At 30.7% G+C, this 27500-nt stretch overlaps 1 protein-coding gene across 1 annotated transcript in view; it reads right to left on the bottom strand.

Moving 5' to 3' along the window:
* Positions 1 to 27500, bottom strand: part of nolo (ADAMTS-like no long nerve cord) — a 164749-nt gene that overhangs the window by 84930 nt on the left and 52319 nt on the right. The gene's annotated exons all lie outside the window — the stretch shown is intronic.

Raw genomic sequence — 27500 nt, 5'->3', positions numbered from 1 at the left:
CCAGACTTCCATATTCTTCTTCATCTTTGATGTGGTGTTAAAAAATAATAATTAAAAAGTGTTTATAGTGGGTTTGGGCATGTGAAAAGAATGAGGAAGCATTGACTCTTCTCCCTTGTGGAAGCATTGACTCTTCTCCAGTTATCCCTTGACTGCGCTGCACGTAGCGCTCCAACCACTGAGGTGCCTGCTGCTGCCTCAACTCGATCGGTCCATCGTGTGGGATCTTCCTCCCCCTCTCTTCCCCTCCAGGCTACCGATCTCAGCTAGTTTATTAAGATACGTTTAGTGATTTGTTTAGTTAAACTCCAATCTTCCTTTTTAAAAAAAGTACTTCAAATTCATGGAAATTTTGATATACTTGGCTAAATTTTGTCTTTTAAATTACACTATTGTTTAATTTAAAAAAAAATTAAATATAAGTGATTTTTCACTCTAATATTGATTCAATATTGCCCTGGACTGGTACCTGAAGTGGAGGGCTGATCACATTTTTCTCATAGTTAGCGATCAAGATAACACTGCGTTTATATAATGCAGTGCCCTATGCACCATTGGGGTGCGGATAAGGGTTTGAATGAGTGAATTTTTAAAATCCGGTTTTTATTTTGTTTATTGTTTCTGCATTCACTTTGTGGTAAGACATGATGAAATTCTAAAAAAACATACTTGTTTTTTACCATTTGAATTTATTTTATTATTATGTTTATTTTTAGACCTGAAGATGGCAGCTTAAAACCGAAGATGGAAAAAAAAACTGAAATGGTAAAAAACAAGTGTTTTACTGTTAGAATTTCTGTTTATATTTGATTAAGAATTCACCGTATATTTTATCCTCTATCAAAGTACAATATTTATAAACGTTGGTGAGTAGGTACCTACTAGGTTTATTTATATAACGTATTCGCATACAGGAAGTGACACGTTTGACATGACGTCAGTTTCTGTGACGTAAGCGCGATTATAAAAATAGCAGAAGGTTCACGGCTGTATAAACTTAAAACACAGTAAGGGATATTTTTGTGGTACGTTTTTTTTTGCATTTTTGGACTAAGTAGAGTCTACTTAGTCCAAAAATGCAAAAAAAATGTACTACAAAAAAATGTCCCTTACTGTGTTTTGAGTTTGGACAGCCGTTATCATTTCAAAAAGTATCATTTAAAAAAGAGACGAGAAATTTGTAATCGTTTTGGTTTTTTTTAAGTTATCAATTTGTTTTTTTATTAGGGTTGTTAGGTTTTTTTTTTTTTTTTTAATTTTTAAATATGACGAACCCAATATACTACACTTATTCTGTATTTGAAAAAATTGTGTTTTTACTAATTTGTTTATTTCCATAAAAAATTTAAAAATTAATTTTTTAACTTACGTTAAAACATTATCCAAAAATTACATTTAACTTATTAAAACTGTATTAAAATATCGGTTGGTTTTGAACCAAACAGTTTATTCCTCAATACTAATAAACACTTAAAACATTAAACTAACTAACTAACCATCACTCCGCTTCTTTGCAGGGTAGGCAGAGAGGAAAGAACGCCAAACAAATCTCTTCATACAAACCCCGATTATTTCAACTCAGCTAACTCAATTAACTTGATCATGACAAGTTTTTTTAGGTCTTCCTCTGCTTTTTTTTACCAATCACTTTGCCTATTTAACATAAAAAAAAACTCAAAATATTTTGTAATATCTTTAATTAATACAATAAAAAAATATAAGGCGTAAGTCCCTCTCCAAGAACAAGAATTCAATATCTTTTTGATCGACCACAGAGTAACTAGAATAATATATATTTTATTGGTAAAAATGTCTAATTTTAAAATTAAATGTAATCATTTTGTAACAAAATTTAAGTAATAAAAAAATTATATACGTGACACGTGTTTTATTGCTTCATTTCGAAAACATCGTAGGCAAAAACTAGCCTAAATTCTAGAAATGTTATTTGAGAATGGTGAAGGGTGCTAAGGGATGGGTTAAGGGTTGCTTGGTATTTTGTTTATTGGAAATACAGACAAAAGAATGGACGGTTTTCTCGAGGTCAGATTAAAAATACTATTATTATTAAAACATGTCCTTTGAAGATTTTTTTGCATTCGACAATGTTATAGGCGGCTTGAGGCATTATTTATTACTTGTAGAATTACATTCAAACTATTCAATAGTTTTCATATTCTTTGTGGAAAGATAGGTTCATTTTAATATAAAATTAGAACAAAAGTAAAATACAATTTTTTAGTTTATTAATGTAAATACAGTGAAATCTCTATCTATCGTTTTTAAAGGGACCTAATGTAATAAACTATGAATGCGGGAAAACAATGAATGCGGGATAAAGAAGTCAATACACAAGGATATACGATCGAGTAAAGATACCGTCCTCCCAGTTGCATAACCATTGGTAGGTTGAAATTTTAAGAATACAAGTTTTAGATGTAAATAAATGTATTAATTAAAAAAAAATACAAAGTTGAACAGAACCTAAAGATCGTCAGATCTCTTCTGCTGTATCCATCACACAAGCTTTTGATAGTCTGTATCCCACACGTTGAAATATTGTCGTCGAATATAACAAAATTGATAAAATGTAAAAAAAAATTAAAAAGAAAACAGACAAATTATATCAAATATGTAGCGTAATTCAAACGATGAATGCGGTAAAATATTGGATAGAAACAATTGATGCCATATATTTTTGTATGAAATGAATTCTGGGTAGAAAAAATAAACGACACATCCGGGAAAATGATTATTCGAGGAACGATAGATGGAGGTTTCACTGTACCAGGTTTTACATTAATAAGTGTTTTATTTTTATTATTTATTTTCAAAGCATTTACTTTGTGGTCAAACATTTTAATTGATATTAGTAATGTTAGTAAATAACCACTCACCGACTACTTCTGTCTACCGGTTTCGAGACGTACCCGTCTCTTCGTCAGGACATACACTACAATTTAACAATCATGCGAACAACACTACACCACACCCACTTAGTACTATTCACATACACTATCACTACACATGCAAAACATGCAGAGCGAGTTGTTAGTCCCACCATGCTTTTGGGAAACTAAATAATAAAGTGATTGTTAAATTGTAGTGTATGTCCTGACGAAGAGACGGGTACGTCTCGAAACCGGTAGACAGAAGTAGTCGGTGAGTGGTTATTTACTAACATTACTAATATCAATTGTTTTATTTTTATTTGCAATATTTTGGGTGTGTTTAAATCCTTGTTCATAAATAAGGGTTTTTATACTCAGGAGCTTTATGTACATTTTGACACCTCAGCGTAGATGAAGAAGAATTTAAAAGTCTCTATATTTACAAGGCTCACAATCTATAGGCTTGTTTAAGTGATGAATGAAATACTTGTTACATTCATCGTCCTATTTATACATAAATATAAATATGTGAAGAAGAAGGATAATCTAGTAAAGATCTTGCAACATCTAAATAAAGGGTTTCTGCTACAAAAAGCTTTCTAAAACCAACCATAGATGGTTGTAATGAACTCAAACATAAAGCATCACGAGATTTATGATATGAGTAGGAGTTACAAAAAATTAAGTACCTATTGTGGTTGTAAATCACGAGTAGAATAGTAAATGTTACGCGTGTATAAAGTGATCACTTAAAATGACTGGTCGTGTGCCCTGTAAACACCCATAAATATTTTTCTTCTTTTATATTGAGATGTCAAAATATTATTATTTGTTTTTTTTTTTGTCATAGCTTCACATGTCCATACCACCGCAAAGAACTCTTCCTAATCTTTCGATTATTCCTCGTTCAGCCTTACATTCCTTTCTTATATCTTCGTTTTTAATTCTGTCATACAATGATTTTCCACACATTCGTCTGAGGGAGCGCATTTCAACAGCGTTCGCTCTGCTTTCATCCTTCCTTTGCCAGTTCCATGTTTCACTTCCATACATTAGTGTCGGTACCAGCACGCCGTTGTGAACCGCTAGCTTGGCTTCCATGGACATATTCTTATTTGCAATCACTCTGTTCAAAGCATCCTTTATTCCACCCGTATTATAATTCGTAAAGGTGGCAACTATATACGTATATCGACATTCATATGGGATAGTCTATAAGAAGCATACACGATTTTCCAATTTTCCAATGATCCCTATCTATATTTAAATCAAATATACAGGTTGATTAAAAAATACTTTCCAAAATTTTTTAAAATTATTTTTGTGATCTGTTCTGAAAAATTTGAGATGACAAAAATTTGAGGTGATGCTCTTCTCAACTTGTAAATCTTATAACTGTTTATTTTTTTAATTCTTATTTTTACTTAGCATTAAATTGAAACTGATTTATTTAATTCTTGCTGTTTACTTATAACTCATATAAATGTGTGAAATTTTGTAATTAGAATAACCTGTTTTATTTGTTATTCATGAATGTTTGTATTGTATAAATTTATAAATAAATAAATTAAAATAAAATAATTTTACAGGAATTTTCTCATCTGCCACAATATATGGTTTTCACATCAAATTGGACGTTTTACAAACCAAATTAAATACCTTACAAATCAAATTGGACCATTAACCAATCGAATTGGACGTTTTGCAAAACAAATTGAACGTTTCATTATATTTTATAAAAAATAATTTTTTAAAATGTTTATGTTACACGTGTGTTAAGTGATCACTAAACCAGCCTATGACCGATTATAAGCCGTGTAAATACCCATACTACCATATTCTCTTCATTTATGTTGAGATACCAAAATGTATTGTTCCAATCTACTTCAACTTAAATAATAATAAAACTTATTAAAAATATATTAATATATTTAAAAAAAAATACTGATTTTATATGCGTGAATGGATCTTTTAAACACTATTGAGTACAATTATTCTTCATTACATCGTTTGCAAATGTAGTAATTTTTCCTGCTACAGCCGTTATAGTAGCATTTTAATCAAACAAGTCTTTAAACTATTGACCATAAAGAAAATTGTAAATTAAGTACTTTTCTTAAAATAATTTGGTAGCACTTTTGACATAGATTTATTTAACATCTTTAAAAAAAAATGCATAAAATAGAACCTAGCCAGGGATCCAAAATCAATGAACCGAAAAAAATACTTTATGAAAAGATATTTGTGTTAGTGATAAGTTTTATTTTCTCATTATTTTCCTTCAAAATGCTTCTTACCTTATTTTTTATATGCCTATTTATGTACTGTATCTTTCATTGCTTTAAAAAACACATTTTTCCCTGTGTGGTGTTATTTGTTTTTCAGTCTCGTCACCCTAAATCCCCTGCCCCAAAATGAGTGGTAAAAAATATTCATCGCTAATATTACATATGTGACTTACTTATGTAATATATTTGAGTAAATTTAAAAATAAATCAAATTAAATAATTATGAGGGCTTAATGTAGGAGAAGGTCAAACTTAAAACACAAAAATGGTAACTTATTAATGTTTTAAAAATAACATCCCGTATCATCACCATGGATAGTGTTTGCTATTTTTAAACCACCCTTCACTTCTCCACTCTAAAATTAACTATGCAATGGTCACAGCCAAGCCTAACGAAGCTTAATGGGCTCGTCAGAAACTGTATTATAATGCATTTTGTTTAGGAGAGTGCTCTTAGTGTAAAGGTGGGTGTGACTCTTATTTCCACCAGGTATTTTTAGCTCAGGGAATTGTCGGGTTAACTATGTACTTATTTAGGGTTATACTTCAGGTTATATAGATTTTTGAAGTTGTACTATAAAGGTTGCAAAAATAATAAGACAGAATCTTTGATTAACATATTTTAGAGTATAAGTTTAATTTATTTTGGCGTTTTAAATTATAGTCTTACTTGGTAAATACGACTTTTTCTCAAGGCTGAAATTTTGAGCTTGTCTCAAGCGTTCAAATCAGAATGCGCTCAGCCGTGGTCAGTGCTGCACGTGTGTCCTCACACGATTTTTTAAGGATTGTATATTGGTAATTTTATTGTTTTTTAGAATATGCATCGTAAAATACTTTTTTTAACGCCTCACCTTTAAATAAGTCTTTTTTTGTTTTCAAACAATATAATTATATCGAAGAAAAACTTATTATTCAATGCAAAGACGGTGTTTTAAGAAAAGGATAATTATTTCCTAGATTTAGAGAGAGGATTTAAAATTTATTTTAACACGTGTTTCGACGCATTCCACATCATACCAAATGTGATGCGGAATCCACTAAAACACGTGTCATAATAGATTTTATGAAATATACAAATTTACCAAGTGAAACCTTAATTAAATTTTTTGTTTTTTTATTTAAGATAATCATGATTTTATTAGATATGAAAAACGGAATATCTGAAAACAAAAATTGACAGTATTAAAAAATTATTGTTCGGTTAAGTTCCACGCTATTTGCCCCAAAGTGGATCGCGAGGCTCTTGTGGAACTTCCACGTGTTCTTACGTGACTGAAAAGGCTTTCAGGAAAATAAAAACCGCTAATTTCAGGCGGAGTTTCTTGTGAAAAACTTCCCTCCAACTCTGTTTTACATGAAGAAACCTGACGGGAATTTTATAATATTTTCCAAGCATCAACCCTTTCACGTAAAGTCTTAAGGTGTGATTAATTTATTATTAGATTAAAACCAATATTTTTAGCTTTTTCCACTTTTTTATTTGACCAGCGACCGGGTTTCGTCGTTACCGACATCATCAGACTAGACATCAGAACAGTCTGATGATGTCGGTAACGACGAAACCCGGTCGCTGGTCAAATAAAAAAGTGGAAAAAGCTAAAAATATTGGTTTTAATCTAATAATAAATTAAAAATGCAATTCCATCACGAAGTGTCAGTGGATAATATAAATCTATTAAGGTGTGATGTTAAGGCTTTAAGTGACATTCTCCACGATAGAAACAATTCCATTATTGACAACCACACTACTCAAATTCTTGGAATTTTATATATATGAACCATTTTAGAAACTTTCACTAACTTCACTAGAGACATCTATTGGTGAGATAAAAAGAAGCTTTTTCTGAGCAGAAACTCTTTTATTATATGTGAGGTCCAAATCCTGGATTATGATTACAAACATGAGAAACGCCAGAAAATATCATTTTCATTTTTATTATTTTAGCTTATAATTTGACCAGATAATTTATTTACAACATTTTGAGTGTATCCATAAACAATTCCATTATTTACAACCACACTTCTCAAATTCTTGGAAGTTCTATATATATAAACCAATTTTGAAACACTGTTCTTGAATGATTGAGGAAACACTTGATTTTTATACCACTTGAGTTTATTAATGACTACTAGGTTCGCAAGCTAAACTTCCATCGTCAGGTCTGAATAATAACACACGTGTAACATTCGCTTGGTATAAAAAGAAGTGTTTTCTTTATCGTTTTAACATGTCTTACCACAAAGTAAATGAAATATCTGTTCTTGAATCCCTAGAACTTCACTAGAGACATCTATTGGTGAGATGAAATAAATGCCCAGACATCCATATTATTCTTCATCTTTGATGAGATGGCAAAAAATGATATGAAAAATAACTCCTATAATTGGAGATAATCCAGATTTGTGAAGAAGTATTTGGACACCCTCAAAATGTTGTAAACAAAATAACCGGTCAAATTATAAGCTCAAATAATAAAAATTAAAATGATTTTTTTCTGGCGTTGCTCATGTATGTGATTAAAATCCAGGATTCGGACCTCACATATTAATAAAAGAGTTTCTGCTCAATAAAAAGTTTCTTTTCATCTCATCAATTGAAATAATCATATCAGATTTAGAATTTAGCTGACCCAACCCCCAGAAGCTAACTAGTTATAAAAACCAAAAGCAGGGATAGGTAAATATAAACAGTATGCTAGACTTCACCACAGACATCTATGGTGGGATGAGGGACGCTTTTTAAGCAGAAACTCTTTCAATTGTATGTGAGGTCCGAACCTTTGATGATATTCCCATACTTGAGAAACGCTAGAAAATATAATTTTCATTTTTTATTTAAGCTTATTATTTGACCAGTTGATTTATTTATTACATTTTGAGTGTGTCTAAATACTTGTTCAGAAATATGGGTATTCTCCACTTTTTTAGAAGGGAGTCATTTTAACAATGATGAAGAAGAATTTAAAGTCTGGGTATTTACATGGCTTATCACCTGTCATAAGCCATTTAAATACCTAGACTGGTAAACTGATCACTTAACACACGTGTAACATTCACCAATTCTACCCATGATTGACAACCACACTACAGAAAATTATGCAACTCATATATAGAAGATTACGGAAATCTGGATATTGACAGAGCATATATTAACCTGTCGTAGGCTGGTTGAGTGATCATTATATACATGTGCAATATACACCATCATCCAAACATCTTAATAATCTCTAATTGTACGCACCTTTTTTTAATGTTTTGTACTGACATTTCTTGGTAGAACTGCATTTTATAGAATAACATAACAAGTATGTAATTTTTTTCCACATGAATCTTATTTGACCAGCAACCGGATTTCATCGTAATCGATATCACCGGACGTTTATATAATATAATTCAACGTTATATAAAAGCATGGTTTCATTTCTCCTGCCTTGTTATGTATATAACTTTATATTATTATCTATAAATGTTTTGAGAGTAACTACTTATAAAATAAATGTGAAATTGTTTAATTGGCTTTATTATTATTTTTAATGTAACTTTTTTTGTTTTGAAATGTAATATTTATTATTGTTAATGTAATTTAAAAAAAAAAAAAATTAATGTAAAGCTGTACAATTCCCGAACAAATAAATAAATAAATAACACAGAATTTTGTCTAGCCTCTCACCAGTCTGATGATGTCGGTTACGACAAAACCCGGTTGCTGGTCAAATAACATTCATGTGGAAAAAACTACAAAGTTGTTATTTTATTCTATGTACCTACACTACACTAAAAACACGACCTTTAAGATAGCTTTTGGTTATTTCTAGCTAATTTTTGTATTTTGGCATATTATTTGGTAAATGCTAACAGTCCGATAAAGGTTAAACGGGAATAAATATTACTAGGGGTTGGGGAGGCAGCCACCCCTAACGGAAAACAATAATAAAAGTCACCCAACCTTAGTAACAGTAACGGAATGTTTGATTTATGTTCCGGCTATGACTGGTTAAGGGATGAAATTTTCGAAAAAGCCATTTTTTTAGTAAAGTAATCTTGTTCCATTTTTTACATTAAATTGAGAAGTGAATTATTTGATGTAAAAATGCAAACTTTTACTCCGTAATTTTGTTTTAAAAATACTAAATATATGTTTAAAACTTAGCTTTAAAATCGAATGGTTTAAGTTTTTACTGTATATCTCTCTATCTCTAATGGTCAGCACGCTCGGCTACCGTTCAGGAGGTCCCGGGTTTGATTCCCAAGGGGGGTAAAATAAATATAAGTGATTTTTTCACTGTAATATTTATTCAATATTACCATGGACTGTTACCTGAAGCGGAGGGCTGATCACCTTTCCTTCATAAGTTAACGATCAAGATAACATGGCGTTTATATGATGCAGTGCCCTGTGCACCATTGGGGTGCAGATAAGAGTTTTTATTATCTCCGTAGCGTAGTGATTGCCTTGTATTTAAATTCTTGGAAGTTCTATATTATTGAACCAATTTAGAAACCTTGTTCTTGTTCCAATTTAGAAATCACTAGAACTTCACTAGAGACATCTATTGGTGAGATGTAAAGAAGTTTTTTTACTAAGCAGAAACTCTTATATTAGTATGTGAGGTCCGAATCATGTTCCATATTTTTCTTCATCTTTGATGAGATGTCAAAAAATAATATGAAAATAACTCTTTTAATTGGAGATAATCCAGACTTTGTGAACAAGTATTTGGACACACTCAAAATCTTGTAAAAATATCACTGGTTTAAAAATATATTCTTCATACATGGCCGCGAGCCGCACGTAAGGGTCTCGCCGGTTGACCCGTGATCTAAGTCCAGATATCAATATCAATGAATTTCGATATGTCCGGATTTTGAAGAGGTCTTTTCAAACACGTTTTCAATTATGCATCTGACATAATAAAAAAAAACCTTTTCCGCACCCCAATGGTGCATAGGGCACTGTGTCATATAAACGCAGTGTTATCTTGATCGTTTACAAGTGAAGGAAAGGTGATCAGCCCTCCGCTTTAGGCACAAGTCCATGGTAATATTGAATAAATATTACAGTGAAAAAATCACTTATATTTATTTTACCCCCCTTGGGAATCGAACCCGGGACCTCTAGAACGGTAGCCGAGCGTGCTGACCATTATTCTACGGAGGCGGACAATATCTGACATAAGAGTACTAAAATAGATCTAAGGGTCGATTAACAGGGGTCCATACAGGAACATCGCGATTGAGTTATGACCCCTGTCCGCTGTTTTGTATTCACGCGAACCTCGAACTCCTGGGAGAGAGCTTTTTCACTTTTCATACATTCCCCGGCCAAATTTGCATCTTACGTTTGTTTGGCTGAGTACGTGAGCGAAATTCCACCGTGAGTCATGTTCCGCTCCATACGTTTTGGCTCGCATATTGACTTTGAGACCTGCCGGTAAAATACCGTTTTGCTCTACACTAGTTTATTGAATTTTATCATATTATATATATACAGTGGAATCTTTGAATCTGTTTGTCCCTTTTATTTTCTGTTTTTATTTTTTATCATAAACATAATTACAATTACAACTTTTTATAATTAAGTTTTTGCTCATATATGGACTTTGAGACCTCCCGGTAAAATACCGTTTTGCTCCACACTTGTTTATTGTTTTTTTTTATTTTCAAGTGTATATAATATAGTATATATCAAGTGTATATAAAAGTATATATTAGTTGTAATATAAGTTAACTTAATAAATGATAAAAAATTACAAAATTATAAATGTTTTATACAGTGTAATATTTGATGACATTTCATTAAAGAAGTAGAAGAATATGGAAGTCTGGGCATTTACGGTCAAATTATATTGTAAGATAAAAATAATAAAAATGAAAGTTATATTTTCTGGCGTTTTTCATGTGTGTGATTATAATCCAGGATTCGGACCTTACATACTAATATAAGAGTTTCTGCTTATTAAAAAGCTTCTTTACATCTCACCAATAGATGTCTCTAGTGAAGTTCCAGTGATTCAAGAACAAGGTTTTAAAATTGGTTCATATATATAGAACTTCCAAGAATTTGAGTAGTGTGGTTGTCAATAATGGGTAGAATTGGTGAGTGTTACACGTGTGTAAAGTGATCACTTAATCTAGCCTATGACGGTCGTCAGCCCCGTAAATCCTCAAAAAAAGTCAAGTTTTTTTAATTTATGACGTTCTTGAAATTAGTGAGAGATGAGTCAATTTAAAAATGATTCACAACCAAACTACTCAAATAATGGATTTCTTTTATATATTCTTTAATTGAAAGATATCCTTAATTACATCTCAACAAAGATAAAACAATATGGATTTTTGAGTATTTGCTTATCTTACGATCTGTTATAGGCTGGTTTAAGTGATAACTTTATACACGTGTATGATAGATTTGGTGTTTTGTACTATCTGCCTACCCCTGCGGAAAAGCGGCGTGGTGGTTATTTAGTTACTTAGTTATAAAAAATACTGTTTCTGGAATGAATTTTACATTATTGTCGCACTTATATACTAATTAATCAAATTAAAATATTTCGCGAATAAAAAATTATAGTAAAATTGAATCCATATATTTTTCATCGTTAATCAAAATAAAGCTTCCAGAATAATAAAATTTTTCTTCAATTAAATCTCAATGGAAATAAAAAAAAAATCCGTCTAAGAAGATGGATGTGCACGGTATAAAAGCTTTTAGAATAAAGTCTGTAGTTTCACAAACAAGGGTGTTTAAAAAAAAATCGAATTTAATTCAATTCAATTTCAAATGCGAGATTTCATGGCGAATGTTATTTGGAAAATTTCATGGTGAATGTTATTGGGAAAAGAAAAGAAGCAGAGGAACACCGAGAAAAACATGGCACGATCAGGTACGCCAAATACTTGAAAGTGGTCAGGTTAGGAGTCGTAACAATCGGCTGGTATGTATGAGGAGATGCATGAACGTGGAAGAGGCGAAGAATGTTTGCAAGGACAGAGTGGTGTGGCGCTCTACTCTCTCTACCTACCCCTGCGGGGTAGCGGCGTGATGGTTAGTTAGGTAGTTTCAATTTCATATTAACTCTCGACATCTCATCAAAGATGAAGAAAAATATGGAAGTCTGGGCATTTACGGGGCTGACGACCGTCATAGGCTGGTTTAAGTGATTACTTTCATTCACCAATTCCCATTATTGACAATTACACTACTTAAATTCTTGGAAGTTCTATATATATGAACCAATTTTTGAAAATTATTCTTGAATCACTAGAACTTCACTATCTATCTAAAAATGGAAAATGACAAAATTGGTTCGCCAAATATTCACTTACCAAACCAGTATTCGAATAAACTTGTTTAAATTATCCACAGCAAAGTTTCTCGTCTCCGTAGTCTAGTGGTTAGATCGTTTGGCTACCATACTGGACGTCCCGGATTCGATTCCCAAAGCAGTCACAAAAATATAAGTGATTTATCAGTTCAATTTTTTTAAATGTCTAATTACCTTACATTCACGAAATTAACGATATAGATATGTTTATATGAGAAGTAGTGCCCTATGTACCATTGGGTGCGGATAGTTATCAGAAGAAGAAGAAAAAAGTTTTTAATCATGGTGATAATGTGTAACATTATTTTAGGATACTTGTTAAAATAATTTTAAAACATATAAAAAAAATATTTATACACCTAAAAAAATATATGCATTAAGTCAGTAAAATCAATTCAGAAATTATAAAAACACCCTTTACTGTATATTTTGTAAAGATTGTTATTTTTGTATTTTTATTATCCTTAAGGAATTTTCTGTTGCCAGGACTCATTAAGTAAGCTTCGATTGTTTTCAAAAGCTTCGAAGGAATTGAATAATACAAAAAGACCTAAAATTAAATCTTCCACGTTTTAAAGAATTAACGGCTACTTGGAAAATAAGAAGAAATAATAAGGGATTGTATTTTTTTTAAAAGGATCTAGAAACAAATACAGAATAATTCTCATTACAAATATTTTTTAATTCAACTTTCGATTTAAAATTTTGCTTACATTTTTTATTGAAAAGACAGATCTAAGCTCCTTTTCTTGTAGACAGACATATCACTCATGTAGTACATGCTTGCTAACGTTTTCTTGTTACTTTTTCACATATTTTTTAAATTTTTAAATTATTCAGTTTAATAAAAGAGATTTTTTTTAAAATATTTTTTTCTGAAAGTCAAGTATTTTGCTTTTTTTTTGGTATTTTATATTAATACTTTTATTCTAGTTCTATTTCTCATAATAACTTTTGTATTCTTGCTAGTGCCCTTTACTTTAACCTAATATATAATGTGTACCAACACAGGCCATGCCTTTGTGGAATCTTTTTTTGTATTAATATTTTTATTTAATCGTTATTTATAATTTATTGTGAAATGATAAATTTTTATTAAAGCATTATTTTCAAACACCGTAACGGTGTTTAAAAATTATGCGGAATTCATCAAAACACTTGTCACAGTAGATTTTAAGAAATAGAGGTATTTACTGAGTAAAACATTAATTAAAAATGGATAGATTTTACCACAAAGTGACATGCCTTTGTGGGATCTTTTTTGTATTTACATTTTATTTTATTAATATTTTTTTTTTTTATAAATATTTTTTATTTGTATTTATATTATGGTGTAGGTATAATGTAAAACAATTTATTAAAAAAAAAAAAACAAAATTATCATTAAATTACAACAAAGATGGTTAATTGAGATAATTAAACTATAATTCAATTAAGATAAGCAGTTTCAAAAAACGAACTAACTAACTTACCATCACGCTGCTTCCCCGCAAGGGTAGGCAGAGAGAATAGAACGCCACACCACTCTGTCTTTGCAAACATTCTTCGCCACTTCCACGTTCACGCATCTCCTCATACATACCCGCCGATTGTTACGACTCCTAACCTGACCACTTTCAAGTATTTGGCATACCTGATCGTGCCATGTTTTTCTCGTAAGCAGTTTTTCAACTATCAAAGGGTGACGAATATTTGAATCTATAGAAAAGTTCATCTTTGAGATTCCAAAACAATTTTATAACTACAAAATGCAATACTAAACAATACTAACAGAACACTCTTCTCATCAGTCATCGTTAACTTTGTGTAATACCACTTTAATAAACACTAATTCGTGACCACCGATTTCGGAATAATCATTCAAACATCAGGTCATACAAATAAAATTGTTACGGTCTGACATTTATAAAAAAATAAAACTTGTGAAAACAATGAAAAAGAAGACAAATAAATCACAACGGGAATATTTTTAAAAGTGGACTTGAAGTAAAATGAAGCTAATTTTTCTAGATTATCTTAACAAAAACCAGTTTCATTTACATGTGAAATTTCTATACCCGTTGATTTATTAAAATTTTGGTCATCAGATATAAATATTCACAAAGTTAACAATGCTTTTAATATATTAAATAAAAAGAAAAATTGTTTGTACTTTTAATAATAAGATATTGTGAAATGCAAAATAAAAAGAGAAAAAAAAGAAAAGAGTGTCTGATATAACATTCCATTTTTTAAAAGTACTTTGGTTTATCGAGTTAAATATCAAGTAACGAATAGGGTTAATTATTTAATATCTGATTGTATAAATACGAACGAATTATTTCGTTATATCGAAGTTTTACTCTAAAATATGTAAGACATAAAATGAATTATATTAGATTGTCACTAATGACACGTTTTCTAAATTCATATGAATCCAACACTCTCATTTACACGAATATATAAATATATAATGAATTCTTTTCACTGTGGCTTCATCTTGACCCTCGACCACATCCTAAACAATGGACCACTTCTACCCCCCTTTAATTATCTTGTTCTCACTCAAACAAACGAGATATTCGCACGCTTTTTTTTGTAAGGACGCAGATGAGAAAAAATGAAGTAGCCTTGATTCTTCAAAAATAACTCTTTTTATTTATAATTAAAATATAACTTTATTTTAAAACCACTAAAGTGTTTGTTTGATATTTTATAATGATTTTATTTATTTTAGTTTGAATGGATGTTTTGTAGTGATTTTAAAACAAGGTTTTATTTTAATTATAAAATTTAAAATCACAAAGTTCAAATAAAAATGATTTTATTATTTATTTTTTGTTTATTATTACTTTTTAAATTACATTTATTATTTTTTGATGAAATTCTCACTAGGCAGAACCCGAGATGAGACGTTTATTAATATCTTTTTTTTTTTAAATTTTGAAATAACAAATATTTTAACATAAAATATAAAATAAAGTTATGATAACATAAAGTAATGTTACGTCCATACATATCGCTCACTCTTTTCAAGAACATTATAAAAAAAACATCCATTTTCAGTTGTGCATGTTTTCGGAATGCCCAGAAAATGTACTATATCCCAGCAAAAGAGGCATATTTTTAACGTAATATTTACCCGCTACAGGGCAGAAAGTGTTGTTTTTGCAATTTGAAGAAAAGGTATTATTTAATTATTTTTTTAAATAAACTAAATATTTTTTGAATGGAGAAAAAACCTTCAGATTTTGCCTAAAAAGGTATTTATTTTTAATACGTTGTATTATATTTTTAAACTTTAAAAACGTTTTCCTGAAAAATCAAGTTTTTTGATTTATGACGTTCTTGAAAGGAGTGAGCGATATATGATTGTCTTATTCATTTATTATGAATGAATTTTTTGGAACAACATGATTTAAATATCAAAATAAAACACATGAATAAGAACATTTTTTGACTATGTTTACATTAATACACTTACTCAAAAAATGGTATTATACTAGACTTTTGTTTTTATAATTTATTAACACCGCATCGATCCGACACTAACAATATCCCATTGAATTAAGATGTGATTTATAAGTCAGGATAATTGAGAAATACTAAATTATTCGCTACCTTTATATTTGTATTTTTTATTTATTAATTTTTCATGATAAAGATATATTTTTACACTTTGAATTTAAAATATTATGTCCTCACTGGGTTTTCCATTACCGAGTGTACTTTTACAATGTTTTTTGAAACAAACATATTTATTTATCCTGAGACGTGTAATCACTGCTTGTATTGTATGCTTGTAAAATATATGTTTTAATAATCCATGAGCTATCAATAGCTTTACGATTGATAGCTCATGGATTATTAAAACATATATTTTCCAATTTAAATATCGTTTCATTATTGGACGAAATAATTGCCTTATTTATTAGTATTTTATTTATTTTTTAAATTTCACAGAGCACATAAAAACAAATTACGAACAGTGCATATAAAAACAAATTACAAACAAAGCATATAAAAACAAATTACATATTACAAATTACAAACACGTGCCCTCACTGAGTTTTGCAAGAAAATGGTCAAAGTTCATCTGACCAAAAGAGGAATGTATTAGGTTTTGTTTGATGTGTTTCGGATCTTGCAGTTCTGTGTCCATCATTCATGAAGTGTGTAAATTTTAATTTTTGTGTTTTACTGTTTTTCATAAAATTCAATGTTTCTTTGGCGCAACATTTTTTGTTTCTATTGTATGATAAAACGTTGTTTTTATGAATGAAATAGTACATTTTTAATTGAAGTTTTACTTCGTAAATACCACCATTTCTTAAATTCTATCGTGAAACCTGTTTTGATGTATTCCACATCTTGTTTGAACACCGCATACATAATGGATTTCAAGAAATAGCGGTATTTACCAGGTAAATTTTGAATAAAAAAATTATTACACCACAAAGTGACTGCCGAATCAATTAATAAAATTATCAAATTTGGTAAAAAATTGAGTTACCTCCTTTTCCACGGCTGCTGCGAATTTATAATGTGAAGAAAAAAGGAAAAAACGGAGATGAAAAATAATTACAGGGTGAAAAATGGTGTTCTTTTGTTTGTTTTTACGAATGAAAGAAAGAATTTCAAAATAAACACACTTTGGGGCAAAAGGAACAACGAACTCGGTCGGTGTTTGTGTATAAAATATATAAGAGAATCCATTATTTGCAGATAGTCGGTTTCGGAAAGTACCCCGATTTTTTATTATTTCATTTTGAGCACCGGAGCGCGCTGTTTTTGCATTTGATTGATGTCTTTGATGCGAATATAGTAAATTAAATTAATCTGGATTTTTATCCGACATCGCACATGATTTGGCCTGTTGTGTGTCTGTACGTCTAGAAGCTTTAAACATATTTAAACTTCATATTATTTTTTGACATCTCATCAAAGATGAAGAAGAATATGGAAGTCTGGGCATTCACGAGGCTGACGACTGTCATAGGCTGGTTTAAGTGATTACTTTACACACGTGTAACATTTAACAATTCTACCCATTCTTGGAAGTTCTACATATATGAACCAATTTTGAATGGTTGTTTTTGAAACACTAGAACTTCACTAGAGACATCTATTGGAGAGATGAAATAAGCTTTTTATTGAGCAGAAACTCTTTTATTACTATGTGGGAGTCCGAATTCTGGATTATAATCACATACATGAGAAAAGCCAGAAAATATCATTTTAATTTTAATTATTTAAGCTTATAATTTGACCAGATAATTTATTTACGACATTTTGAGTGTGTCCAAATACTTGTTCACAAATCTGGATTATCTCCAATTATTCGAGTTATTTTTCATAATATGTTTTGACATCTCATCAAAGATGAAGAAAAATATGGAAATCTTCCGTATTCTTCTTCATCTTTGTTGAGATGTCAAAAAATAATGTGAAAAATAACTCCAATAATTGGAGATATTCCAGATTTGTAAACAAGAATTTGGACACACTCAAAATGTTGTAAATATTTAAACTTTTATTTTCAAAAGCTTACATTCGAAATTCTGCAAGAAATTACAGATAGCATGGTGTTTTATTAGACCACAGATTCTCAAACAATCAGCGCTGTTTCTAGTTACCGCTCATATTTGTGGCAAAAAGAGGTTGGCTGGTTTTGTCGTTTGAGATGTGGTGCTATAGGCGTATGTTGGGATTCATTGATAGGATCTAAACAGGGCTGGGGAGTCTAGATGCTTACTAAATAAAGTAGCACAATACCAAGCCAAATGGATGGGCCATAATATAAGACTGACCACCAGAGAAGCAAATAAATCTTCACAAATATAATGTTTGTATGCATTCATTTTTAAATCAAACACAGATTTTTTGATTGATATTAGTAATGTTAGTAAATAAGCACTCACCGACTACTTCTGTCTACCGGTTTCGAGACGTACCCGTCTCTTCGTCAGGACATACACTACAATTTAACAATCATGCGAACAACACTACACCACACCCACTTAGTACTATTCACATACACTATCACTACACATGCAAAACATGCAGAGCGAGTTGTTAGTCCCACCATGCTTTTGGGAAACTAAATAATAAAGTAAAAATGTAATATAAATATACGCAGGTTGGAAACTATATTAGGATTCAAAGAGAAGGGGGTAGGTTCTGGGAAGTGGGAGGAGTTGAGTTAGGAGCTGATCGGTTCAATGTTACGTCGAATAAAGGGCTGTATGGAAAATTTATTTGGTTATTTATTAATTGGATGTTATTTTTAATGGATTTTCTAATGTGAAACATTTCCATATTATTTAATTTTAACCCTTTATCATTTGTGTGTAGTATTTTTACCCCTGTTTCTTTATTAAATTCGTGATTGGACTCTATCAAATGATTTGCAAATTTTTTGAGTCAACTAAGTTGTATTTTATTGTTTAAAACACATAAAAATGAATGTTGTGACGTTTTGAATATTGAAAGCATTAACTTTGTGGATCATATTGATATATTATTTCGAGAAATAAAAATACTTTGTATTCTGATCCACTCACATTTTTATTAACCAACTAGTTTGGGCAACAGCCTGTTGCCCTCTTCAGGGTTTCATTTATTACTAATAGTAATAAATGAAACCCTGAAGAGGGCAACAGGTTGTAGCCGAAACTAGTTGGTTAGTAAAAATGTGAGTAGATCAGAACACAAAGTATTTTTATTTCTTGAAATAGAATATTGTGACAATTATTATCAAACATTTAAAACTAAATTTAAAAAAAAAAAAAAAACAAACAAAAAAGACTCGCCCCAACCTAAACTCCATACCGAGGATTATTTTTTTTATTCATTTAATTTACTAACTAACTAACTAACTAACCATCGCGCCGCTTCCCCGCAGGGATAGGTAGAGAGAATCGAACGCCACACCACTCTGTCCTTGCAAACATTCTTTGCCTCTTCTACATTCATGCATCTCCTCAAACATACCCGACGATTATTACGACTCCTGACCCGGCCGCTTTCAAGTATTTGACATACCTGATTGTGCCAAGGTTTCCTCGAATTTAATTTACTTTGTTAAAATTTGTTTTGTTTTTTTAAAAAAAAATGGATAACCAACTCTCTCTCTAAACACTAGTATCTACTTTATTAGATAAGTAACTATTTATTTTATTAAAATTAAACACTTGAATAAACCACTTTATCGAGTTTTATTTTTATTTACGACTAGTTTCGAAAACGACAGATGTTTTCATCTTTTGGTACAAATTAAAATTTATATTTTTTCACATTCGTTTGAAAATGACATAACTAGGTGAAACCATTGTCACAATAGTAACTTTAATGTGTTTTTTATCAATAAAATTCTACTTAGTAGACTCAAAAAATCTGTTTTTGATTTAAACATTAATACATAAATTAAAATGTAGTTCATAAAATTAAACGCCAAATTAAAAAAATATATTTGTAACCTACGAAGAAGATTGTAATGACAAACAGGAAATTATTTTCATTGAACTAATTGTCTGCCTCCACAGTTCGGTGGTTAGAGCATCTGGCTACCGTGCTGGAGGTCCCGGGTTTGATTCCTAGGGGAGGGGTGAAAATACACTGATTTTACACTCCACTATTTATTTAATATTACTCTGTACTGGTAAGCGCAAAGTTGATGATTGCCTTGTATTCGTGCAATTGATGATCTAGATAATTCTGCGTCGATATGATGCAGTGCCCTATGCACCATTGGGTGCGGATAAGAATTAGACGAAGAACTAAATGTGATAAAAAACAATTACAAATTACAAATGCACGTCGTTAAATTTTAAAATGTGATTTTTTTACTATAGCTCATTGTCGCTATGAGCTGTCTTTAAACTGACGTAAAAATTGACAACTTTTGTTAATGTTTTTCGTATACCACGTTCCAAAACAATATTTTCTAACGGATTTTTTTTTTATTCTTTCAGTGAAGTGGAGAAACACTGGTGTGAGAATATTTTATTTGTTTCTGAGTCAACTTGACATTGTTTTCAAGGACCATCATTAATTATTTTACTGTGTATACCCACACTGGTTCTCAAGCTTTTTACAAATGTAATTTTAAATACTAAAAGTTTTTTTTTTAATCATTGAATAATATCTTCAAATTATTTTTTCTGCTTTAGTAATAAATGAAATAATTAAGAGGATTCAGATATTTATACTTTTGATTTTTTTAAATAATTTATTTAGATAACTTCAATGGCTAATAATAATAATAATAATAACCATATCCGCTCCCTAGGTGGAGCATATGGAGTCCACAAACTGTCTCCAGGCTTTTCTGTCGGCTGCCAGCTCCCTTGCATCCTCCCAAGTCAGATCCGCGTCCCGAAGTTCTGACGAGAACTGCCGACGAATTGTCAGCAGTGGTCGTCCTGGGCGGCGCGAACCTGATGCCTTGTAAAAGAGGCAAGCTTGATTAAGGCTCTCTTTCTTGACGACAGTTGTGACCAAGATTTACTGCGTCCTACGCCTTATCTCTTCAGACTTTAATGGCTACAGATGAATTTCGTTTATATAATCCAAGGTAGCAAAAATATATTTTTTTTAACGCAGCGTGTTTTTAAAAGATAATTTAAATAGCGCCGTTTTCGTTAAATACTACCTCAAGGGCTTAATTATGTTGAATAATACTATTTACCTGAAAAAATTGTGAAACTTTTCACCGATTTCCATTTATTTTACTTAATTTTTAAAAAAAATTCATATCTGGCGAATTTTATAAAATTAAAGGTATTATCGCTTGTCATTCTTTCTTAAAATGTAACCATTTATTGACGATTAATTTATGTTAATGTAACAACATTTTGAGTGTGTCCAAATACTTGTTCACAAAATCTGGATTATCTACAGGAGTTATTTTCATATTATTTTTTGACATCTCATCAAAGATGAAGAAGAATATGGAAGTCTGGGCATTCACGGGGCTGACGACCATCATAGGCTGGTTTGAGTGATCACTTTACACACGTGTAACATTCACCAATTCTACCCATTATTGACAACCACACTATTCAAATTCTTGGAAATTCTATATATATGTGAACCAATTCAGAAAAATTGTTATTGAATCACTAGAACTTCACTACAGACATCTATTGATCGATGAAAATAAGCTTTTTATTGAGCAAAAACTTTTATATCAGGATGTGAGAACCGAATCCTGGATTATAATCACACACATGAGTAAACAATGTTGTAAACAAAGATTTTAACAAACGAAGAAGAAAATAACATGAACCCCACATTAAGACATCATAATTAACTCATTTATATTCTATTTGATAAATAAATTACACCGTTATAAAGGAAAGTCAATATCACGAACCGAGAGTAACAAAAAAACATTCATTTAATTTATTCATTTCTTTGTTCTCAGTTGCGCCTTTTAAAAGTGGAGGATTGTTTGTCAGAACAAGGTTTTTTTATACGAATTACTTGGAATCGGTCTCAAAACATGCGACTATTCATGCTAGAGCAATTGAAAGATAAAAGATGAAAGAGGGCTTCAATGTTCGTTGAAAAAACATTATCGTCATCACCATTACTCTGTTATTGCAACATTTTGTATTTAAAAAGTTTCACGACCTTTAAATAATAAAAAAAACAATTTATTTTAAGATTCTTTGATATTATATTGTATCTCAAAACAAAACCTTCTAGTAACTGCTGAAATGCGAATGCTTATATGGTAAGCCGGATGTCCCTTAGAGACAAAATAAAAAGTTCACCCATTCGTGGAAGCCTGGGTGTAACTAAATATATATATATATATATATATATATATATATATATATATATATATATATATATATATATATATATATATATATATATATATATATATATATATATATATATATATATATATATATATATATATATATATATATATATATATATATATATATATATATATATATATATATATATATATATATATATATATATATATATATATATATATATATATATATATATATATATATATATATATATATATATATATATATATATATATATATATATATGTTTATATATATATATATATATATATATATATATATATATATATATACGTATATATATATATATATATATATATATATACATATATATATATATATATATATATATATATATATATATATATATATATATATATATATATATTTATATATTTATATATATATATATATAAATATATATATATATATATATATATATATATATATATATATATATATATATATATATATATATATATAAATATATATATATATATATAAATATATATATATATATGGAAAGGAAAACTATATATTTATATTTGTGTTTGTGTGAGTGAATTTGCCATGAAATTATTCGCAAAGTAATTTAAGTTTAATATCAACAAATATTGTGTATTTAAATCACAATAAATATGTGATTATAACTTAATTATAATGTCTTCCGGTTTCGAAGCTAACAGCTTCTTTATGAAGACTAATTAATAACATTAATATTAATCAGTCTTGGTAAAGAAGCGGTTTGTTTTAAAACCGGTAGATATTATAATTAAGTTATAATAAAATATTTTTAGTGATTTGAAAACCAAGTTACATTTTCATTAAATATATTCATGTCTTACAATAATCTGAAACAAAAACACCTGAAATCTCCTTGAGAAATTGAGTCACTTATCCCGTGCACCATTTTCAGTTTATTTCAGCGAAATATTTGAGTTTGCTCTTTTCAATTCTGTATTCTCATTCACCAAAGGAGCCGAGCAACGTTACCTTTCATTTGGTGGCCGGGAAATGAAAAACATCGCATCCTTCCAGTTGATTTGAACATTGGAAATTTCTGAAAGTGAAAAAACCTGCGGAGAATTTCACCTCATTCCCTTCCATCCACTTTCTTTCTCTCGTCTTCCCATTCAGATTCCCGTATTGTTTCGCTTCTAGCTAATGGATTAAGTCTCAGATCTTGAATGGGATTCTTATGCCAGCATTCTCGGAGCGATTTTACATTAAATAATAATATTTGTGTAAGAAATTTACAAGAAATTTCAGCGTTGATTGATGGTGCAAGTTTCTCGAGGAGAGGGTAAAGGGTCGAAGTTAAGGGTGTTTTTAAGGAAACGTTCGAAGGCTTCAAAGAGTGCAAGGGATGGAATAAATTAAGTATGCCAAACTATTTTACCTCTGAAAACGAAACTTCATTGAAAAATTACGTTATTTATTAAATTTTAACTTGGTTAATACAACTTTTTCTAATCTATTACTTAACGTGTTTTGATGCATTCCACGTCAAAGTTAAGGGTGTTTTTAAGGAAACGTTCGAAAGCTTCAAAGAGTGCAAGGAATGGAATAAATTAAGTATTCTAAACTATTTTACCTCTGAAAACGAAACTTCATTGAAAAATTACGTTTTTTATGAAATTTTAACTTAAAATACAACTTTTTCTTATCTATTGCTTAACGTGTTTTAATGCATTCCACGTCATTTTCAAACACTGGTAATTTTCAATAAAGGTGCTTGATAATCATGCTGAATTAATCAAAACACGTGCCACAACAGATTTAAGGAATATTTGTATTTACCAAGTAAAACTTAAATTAAAAACTGATAGATATTACCACAAAGTGACTGCCGAATGAATAAATGAAAATTACGTTTCGAAAACCGATGAATTAAAACAGATATCAATAACGTTTGCATGCAAATTGTGTTTCACGTTTAAATACTTTTGCCACAATTCGAGTAACCGCAAAATGAAAGAAACACTTACTTATATGTTAAGAGAATTCATGCGTTTTAAACCTGAATGTCTTATATTTTAACGGACGCTTTTCCAAGCAAGTGGATGGGGCAGTCTAACATGCTCCTTTTTTAAAGTTTATTTAATAAAAGGCAATAAATAAAATAAAATATGTAATGATTGGCCTTTTGAGAATACCGCATTCAGTTCCTTATTCAATTCTCTGTGGGGATCAAAATAAAAATTAGTAATTTTTCGAGTGTGCGAAAGAGAAAAATAAAGAAAGTGATGAATCGTTAGTTTTTAGAAGGAATTGTTGAAGTGTCTTTTGAATTACCTAACGTCCACAAGATACTGCCTATTATGGCTTTATTTCAACTTAATATTTATAAATTTTATGGCCTACAAACATACAAACTTGTGAGTTTATTTTCTCCGAATGTGTAGAATAATCCAAATTTTAAAAATTCATGGTTGAGAATTCAAGTCAAAAACACTCGTATAAATTTAAGTGTCGTTTATTTGTTTTACAGAGCATCACAAAGAATTGTGTCTTAAATAAATATCTATCAAGGTTTAAACAATTTTTTATAACATGTGTTTGATGTGTATCAGTCTCGCGACAATTTACACTTCTATAAAATGAATTATTATTATTATAGTACAATAAATTAGGAGAGTATGTGTGCACATCCGTGAAAGTCTTTAAATATTTAAATGGGTGTATAGGTATTTTGTTGAAAGATATAATGTAGGAAATGTACGTAGAATTCAATTCGAAACATGTTTCTTCTTCCTGGCTTCATCTCAGCTTATTGTCCTTGTAGACTGCTGGGGTCAGCTCTCCTCATCCTTAGGTTAAAGTTCCTTCTGTCCTGGACAACTACACCTGGGCCATGCTTTCAAATCATGTTATCTTTCTGTATCACCCATGAATTCCTTGGTATTCCTGTAGACAATTTTCGAGGAAGATCCGTTTATATTGCCTGGTTAACTGCATGTTCGGGTTTTCTGCGTCCCATTTGCCCATACCATCTTAATTGTCTTTCTTCTACCTTCCTATTAAATATTGCTGCCTTAAAATTACCCTGTGAGTTAGGCTTCCCACACGTAAATAGTGTATGCATCTACATAGTGATGTATTATGTACATATATATATATATATAAAACTCTTCAATGGTAAAATTCTGTGAGCTGAACTGCGGCAATTTAAAAAGAGTGAGTGTTGCCAGAGAAAAAAAAACAATACTCACTTGGTATTCTTTTTCGGTGTTTTTAGAGCTGGCAACATTTCAAAACATTGAATAATCTTGTTTTTCGATTTAAACTGGATAATAAAGTCTAAATAATGATAAATAAGACTGAAAAATATACCCACCTTTTTAATTAATTTTATTCGTAAGACGATACGTCAAGACGAGACGAAGACGTCAAAGTTGATATTTAAACAAAGATGAAGAGGAATGTGGAGGTTGGGGTATTTGCAAGAATAACGATCCGTCATAGGCTGGTTAGAGAGTTCACTTTAAACATTGCATATAGCTACCTCTACAGGCATATAACTTATGCTGAGATGTCGAAGCCAGATTTGTGAACAAAAAAATAGGAACGTTATTTTGCATGGGGTATCCAGGAGAGAAAACGCATGAAGCATGTCGGGACAGAAGAGTGTGAATTTCCATCCTCTTTGCCTACCTCTGCAGAGAGGCGTGACGATGATGGTAGTAGCACAGTAGTATTCGTTCTTTATTTCACGGTTTTACCATATTTCTTTTCGAAATATACCATATATTTTTTGGATATATCGCCTCGCGTATAGCAGGAGAGCAGAAGACGCTGGAGGCATGTCAGAACAGAAAAGTGTGACGTTCCGTCCTCTCTGCCTACCCTTACAAAGAAACAGCGTGATGGTAGAAGAAGTAGTTACAGTATTCCTTCCTTGAATGTTTTTCGCAGAAACTTTGGCACATTTTTTAAACCTTTATAAAATTAAACAAATTTGTTTTAACCACTTTACGTATGCGTGCGCGGCTTTATACTGTTATTTGGGTGATTCCATTAGTTGTTATTTGGAGTTGCTATGCAATGCACAATGATCAAAACCATGAATGATAGATTTTCGAATGGTAATACAATGAAAGAACTCAAATGACATGTTTGAAAATGCCATAATAAGGCGAAACATTGACACAAAAAAGTGACAATTGTTTAGTTTATTAAAGTGGTATTACACAAAGTGAACGATGAATGATAAGGAGCGTTAAAGTACCATACCACGAAGTTGTATGTAAAAACATATACATATAAAAATTGTATTAACATGTTGGTGTTCGGCTCAACACAGGCCATGCCTAAAGAGCCGTAATACATGTAGTAAATGTGTATATGAAAAATAATAATAATAAAACCCTTATCTGCACCCCAATGGTGCATAGGGCACTGCTTCATATAAACGCAGTGTTATCTTGATCGTTTATACATGAAGGAAAGGTGATCAGCCCTCCGCTTCAGGTACCAGTCCAGGGTAATATTGAATAAATATTACAGTGAAAAAATCACTTATATTTATTTGACCCCCCCCCCCCCCCCTGGGAATCGAACCCGGGACCTCCAGAACGGTAGCCGAGCGTGCTGACCATTACACTACGGAGGCGGACTATGAAATAAATAAAATAAATAAATAAATAAAAAATTAAATAAATAATTGTTTTGTAGTGGCTGTAAAAATCCCAAATAAATCAAATAAAATAAAAATAGATAAATGAAAATATTTTGCCTCGTGGGTCCCAGGAGACCAGAAGACGCAGTAGGTAGCCCGAAAGGCAAAGGGGACCGAAGGAATCGATGGAAATCAAATCATTTCCGTTTCCTCCCGCAAACATTCCGCGAGGCCTGAAATGTGTTGAACATTTCAGCGGCTGGCATTTCAGGCGTGCTGTATTTACCAACCCTTTCTGGGAGACAAACATTAACCTGACTGCGACGTGACTGTTTAGAGGGGAACGCAAACAGAGGCTGCTACGGAATTATTCTTCAAGGGATGGAATGCGACCGTTTTATTAATAACATATTTGTGTACAAACAAAAATTTCTGATTTTTGCAGGACTTGTCATTTTTTCTATTTTTTTAACCCTTACCCGCATCCAATGGTAAATAGGGTACTGACTCATAGCGACACAGTGTTATCTTGTCTCTTTTTAAACCCTTATCCGCACCCAATG

The sequence above is a fragment of the Brachycentrus maculatus genome, unplaced genomic scaffold (genome assembly GCF_059751285.1).
Source record: "Brachycentrus maculatus isolate JH-2025_06_01 unplaced genomic scaffold, ASM5975128v1 h1tg000365l, whole genome shotgun sequence".
NCBI lineage: Eukaryota > Metazoa > Arthropoda > Insecta > Trichoptera > Brachycentridae > Brachycentrus > Brachycentrus maculatus.
This window is presented reverse-complemented; position numbering and strand designations above follow the sequence as displayed.